This window comes from Tamandua tetradactyla, chromosome 2 (genome assembly GCF_023851605.1).
Source record: "Tamandua tetradactyla isolate mTamTet1 chromosome 2, mTamTet1.pri, whole genome shotgun sequence".
Taxonomy (NCBI): domain Eukaryota; kingdom Metazoa; phylum Chordata; class Mammalia; order Pilosa; family Myrmecophagidae; genus Tamandua; species Tamandua tetradactyla.
This window is the reverse complement of record NC_135328.1, coordinates 50,846,781-50,852,397: the sequence shown is the minus strand read 5'-3', so window position 1 is coordinate 50,852,397 and position 5,617 is coordinate 50,846,781. Positions and strand designations below refer to the sequence as shown.

Sequence of the window (5,617 nt, the reverse complement as noted above, 5' to 3'; positions counted from 1 at the left end):
CTAGAGGTCAGAGAGTGGGTGTCATTGTCTCTTTAGTTGCTCCTTTGGGAAAAAAAAGATTGTGGAAACATATATACAACATACACTTCCCTTTATCAGTCACTCCCAAGCACCCTTCAGTGGGATTAATCAAAGTCACAAAGTCGTGCTACTTTCACTATCATCCATTACCAGAGCTTTCCCCTCACCCCAAATAGAAACCCCAGACTCATTATGCGGTAATTCTTCCCCTCCCCACCCATGGTAACCTGTATTCTACTTTCCTCTCTCCAGGGCTCTCCAAAAGAACCATACAATGTCTATCCCTTTGCATCTGACTTATTTCATTCAATGTGATGTCTTCAGGGTTCATTTATGTAATAGCATGTATCAGTACTTCATTCCATTTTATGGATATACCACAATTTTGTGTTTGCTCTGCCATGGCCACCCTTCTGTTGATGAACACGATTGCTTCCACCTTTTGGGCATTGCGAATAGCACTACTGTGGACACTGGTATACAAATACTCTATTCTTTGGAAGCAAGTCATTAAGCCTAGCTCCCCAGAGGGGAAGTATCTATAAAAATTATTTGGAATTGTTCTGCGAGGACAATTTGTCCCTTCTCCCCCACTTATTAAATCATTTATTTATATTAGTACATAAATGCATATTTATTCTCTACTTTGGATTGTAACCCAGTACTGCTGTATTTATTTTGTTGCTCTATCCCTTGGACATGCCTCCATCTCTTTGTTGTTTGAGCACTTCCTTCCTTTCTGGCACTTTAAGATGCTGCAGGCTCATCTTGTCTTTTACCTGTTCTAGCTTCAGAATCAGCCTGTTCTTGAAGAAGCTCTGATATCTGTTTTTGGAAAATAGCATTTAGAAGCCAAGCTCCGGAGGCTGGGTCTGCTTGTGGCAACAGTGGTGTCATTGCCTCTAGGCCTCTCAGCCAGTCCCTCACTGTGTTGTACTGTTTGTGAGAAGCCAGTCACTAGGTCGGGCCTGTCCTCAAGGGGAGGGGATCACGCAGGGCCTGAATGCCTGGGGATGGGGTCCTTGGGACCTCCTGAAAGCCTGCCCACCACTGCAACGTCAGCCGAAATGCTGCAGCTGTGAAGGGCGGAACCCAACCTCTCAGGTGCCCACAGGAGGCGGGCAGGGGGCGGACAGGGAGCGGGCAGGGGGCGGGCAGGGACGCTTGGCAACCAGGATGGGAATGAGGAATCCCTTTCCCTACCCAAAAGCAATGCTCTCCAAGACACTCTGTTAAGTGGAAATAGAAGGTCAGGACCACAGATGAGGTATAATACATTTTTTTTTTAAATGAGAGGAAAAGCAGAATATGCAATTGTGTTTGCTTGTGCTTGTATAAACTACCTCTGGAGGGATACACAAGAAGCCTATAAGTCTGGTTCCAATTGGGAGAGGGGTGGGACTGTACACCGTACATGTGATAAATATTTATTATATATAAGATATAATAAATAATATAATACATATAATTGCATATATATAATATTTGGAACCATGTGAAGGTATTATCTCTTCCAAAAATGAAGTTAAACATAAAAAATAGCTGCTGTTGTCGAAGTGAAGGACAAAAGCTGATGCTTTCCTTATGGTTTAGAAAGACACAATGGGCAGCCTGAGACCTCCCGAGCACACACAGGCTTAATGCAGGGTGAGGAGGTGGGGCAACCTCATTTCTGCAAACCGTCATTGTCACATTCAGTTTGTGCAATAGTTTGAATGTTGTTGCTCTTGTAGTTCGGTTCACATTTAACTTGTGGGCCACATAGTGTAGTGGTCAAGAATGTAGGGCCAAACCGCGGCTCTGCCCACTTCCCAGCTGGGTGACCATGGGCAAGCACACACCTCTCTCAGCTTCCTCTCTCAATTTCCCCCTCTGAAAAATGGGAACACTAGTAGTCCCTTCCAAATAGGTGGTGGTGAGGATTCGATGAGTTCATGCATGTCCGATGCACAGAGTAAAAACATCAGTACATGTAAGCTGGTATGATAATCAAGGTTATACATATTTTAGGAATAGAATTATTTTAATTCTATTTTTCTCCCCCTCCACCCTCCAGGGCCCTAAGAGAGATTTCCCCCTTTTAAATAGGTTGGTGCATTATTTAAGGCGGAGGAAAGCAGGGCTGTTCATCCTCCCTCTGGCCTCCCAGGTGCCCATGCCCAGCACTGCTCACATGTGCACTGACGTCATCTGCTCTCCCACCCCCAGACCCAGACTCAGATGGGAGCTCAGCAGACAGGGCGGGTCAGCTCCTCCCGGTGTCCCCAATGCTGGCCTGATACTTGCCCCCAGGCAAGCATTCAGCAAACAACTGATGGATAGTGAACACAAGCAAGTATGAATAAATGGAAAGTCCAACAGTGGCCACATGACTACATGCCCGAACCTACTCTCTGGTGATCAGGGAAGGCTTCCAGGAGGAAGAGGCGGCAGGTTGTGGTGAGAGGAGGAGGAAGGTATTCTGGGCAAAGGGAAAAGCCTATACCAAGTTCTTGAGACCAGAGAGCATTTTATCCCTTCAGGAAACTGAAAGCTGATTAGTCTGGGTGGAGGTCTGAGGGTGAGGGTGGGAGGTGGCGAGGGAAGAGGGTGCAGGTAAGTGAGCAGGACCTGAGTAAAAAGGCATCTTAAGGAGGCTGGACTTCACCGAGGAGACAGGGCCTGGGATGGGCACAGAGGCTGGACCTGGAGCAAAGAAATCCCTGGCTGGTTGGAGCACCCTCAGCTGCAGAGTCACTGTGTGGGTCTTGCACAAGTTGTTTGCCCTTTCTGGGTCTCAGGTTCCTCATCTGTGAAATGAGCACCAGCTTCTTGTGTAGTAGACACCAGACTGGGTTACGGTCGGGGGCAGGGTAGTGAGGGGGCGAGTGGGTTCCATCTTCAGCAGGGCAATCTGGCAGAGTATATGACACCCTTAAAACATTCCCATCCTTCAACTCAGCAGTTCCTCCTCTCAGAATTTACCCTGAGATAATAATTTAGGACTGATGAAAAGATTGGCTGCAAAGCATATTCATCGAAGTGTGGCCTATAATGGCAGAACAATTGGAGATGATCTAAATGCCCCAGCCTTAGGGCGAGGGGAGGCTGTGCTTTCGAAAGTTACATTAAAAAACTGTATCTAGTAATGTAAAGGTTTCCATGGTACATTATTTTCTGAAAATTGTATTGCAAAAATAATATGTACTCTTTTTTGCAACGGGTTTGCTGCCAGAACACAGGTGTCTTGAAAACCACCACTACATCTTAAGCCAAAATGGGAAAGGAAAGGACTCACATCAGCCTTGTCATTATTAGACATGTAGATTCGGGCAAGTCCACCACAACAGGCCATCTGATCTACAAATGTGGTGGAATCGACAAAAGAACCATTGAAAATTTTGAGAAGGAGGCTGCTGAGATGGGAAAGGGGTCCTTCAAGTATGCCTGGGTCTTGGATAAACTAAAAGCTGAACGTGAGCGTGGTATCACCATTGATATCTCCCTGTGGAAGTTTGAGACCAGCAAGTACTATGTGACCATCACTGATGCCCCGGGACACAGAGACTTTATTAAAAACATGATACAGGCACATCTCGGGCTGACTGTGCTGTCCTGATTGTTGCTGCTGGTGTCGGTGAATTTGAAGCTGGTATATCTAAGAATCGGCAGACTCGTGAGCATGCACTTCTGGTTTACACGCTGGGTGTGCAACAACTAATAGTTGGTATTGACAAAATGGATTCCACTGAACCACCTTACAGTCAGAAGAGATATGAGGAAATCGTTAAGGAAGTCAGCACCTACATTAAGAAAATTGGCTACAACCCTGACACAGTAGCATTAGTGCCAATTTATGGTTGGAATGGTGACAACATGCTGGAGCCAAGTGCTAATATGCCTTGGTTCAAGGAATGGAAAGTCACCCGTAAGGATGGCAATGCCAGTGGAACCACGCTGCTCAAAGCTCTGGATTGCATCCTGCCACCTACTCTTCCAACTGACAAGCCCTTGCGTCTGCCTCTTCAGGATGTCTGCAAAATTGGTGGTGTTGGTACTGTGCCTGTGGGCCGAGTGGGGACTGGTGTTCTCAAACCAGGCATGGTGGTCACCTTTGCTCCAGTAAACTTCACAACTGAAGTCAAGTGTGTTGAAATGCACCGTGAAGCTTTGAGTGAAGCTCTTCCTGGGGACAATGTGGGCTTCAATGTCAAGAACGTGTCTGGAAAAGACGTTCGTCGTGGCAATGTGGCTGGTGACAGCAAAAATGACCCACCAATGGAAGCAGCTGGCTTCACTGCTCAGGTGATTATCCTGAACCATCCAGGTCAAATCAGTGCTGGCTATGCACCTGTGCTGGATTGTCACACAGCTCATATTGCTTGCAAGTCTGCCGAGCTGAAGGAGAAGATTGATCGCCGTTCTGGCAAGAAGTTGGAAGATGGCCCCAAATTCCTGAAGTCTGGTGATGCTGCCATCGTTGATATGGTTCCTGGCAAGCCCATGTGTGTTGAGAGCTTCTCTGACTATCCTTCTCTGGGTCGTTTTGCTCTTTGTGATATGAGACAGACAGTTGCTGTGGATGTCATCAAGGCAGTGGACTAGAAGGCTGCTGGGGCTGGCAAGGTCACCAACTCTGCCCAGAAAGCTCAATGAAATTTACCCATAACACCTGCCACTCCAGTCTTACTAGGTGGTGGAAGAAGGTCTCAAAACTGTTTGTCTCAATCGGCCATTGAAGTTTAATAGTAAAAGACTGGTTAATGATAACAATGCATTGTAAAACCTTCAGAAGGAAAGGAATGTTTCGTGGACCATTTGTTTTCGTGTGGCAGGTTTAATTAGTTTTTAAAATCAATACTTTTGAAATGGAAACAATGACCAAAAATCTGTCACAGAATTTTGAGACCCATTAAAACAAAGTTTAATGAGAAAATAAATGAATAAATAAATAATATGTGCTTTCTTTTAGAATCTTCAAGTCCTTAAGAAGAGTATAAAGTAAAAGCTGAATGGTCCCCCCTTTACCTACCTATTTCTACTCCAGAAAGTTAACTAGCATTCATGGTTTAATAAATAAAATAAACAAAACATTTTTCAGACTTGTATCAATCTATGTGCAAATGTATAACTATATATTTGTATGCATTAGACAATGCGTTACAAGATACTATAAGAGCATGCCTGATTTCGTAGTGAAGTGTGATGATTATGGAATGTTGTAGATTGAGTCCCACCTCCCAGGATCCATGTGGTGCTGCAGGATCTGCTCATGTTGACTCTGGGCCTGGCCACAAGACTCGGCTTGGAAAAGGGGATATTAGCAAACAGAGGCTTGTGAAGGGCTTGTACTTTGAGACTTGTCCTCTCGAAATATTCATTTCTGAGATCCAGCCACCAGGCTGTAAGGAAGGTCAGGCTAGGCTGGGGAATGATGAGAGGCCCCTTGGAGAGAGACCCTAGAGGATGGGAAGCTGTCTTGGACATTGCAGCTCCAGCCAGGCTCCCAGTTGAAAGCAGCCATGTAAGTGACCCCAGCTGATGCCATGTGTTGCAGAAGAACTGGCTAATTTGGGAATGGTTTATTCCTCAGCAACAGATAAATGAAACATATATT

General features: G+C 45.6%; 1 pseudogene; it reads left to right on the top strand.

Moving 5' to 3' along the window:
• Positions 1-3,277: 3,277 nt before the first annotated feature.
• LOC143660089 (elongation factor 1-alpha 1 pseudogene) lies at positions 3,278-4,656 on the top strand (annotated as a pseudogene).
• Positions 4,657-5,617: the final 961 nt, after the last annotated feature.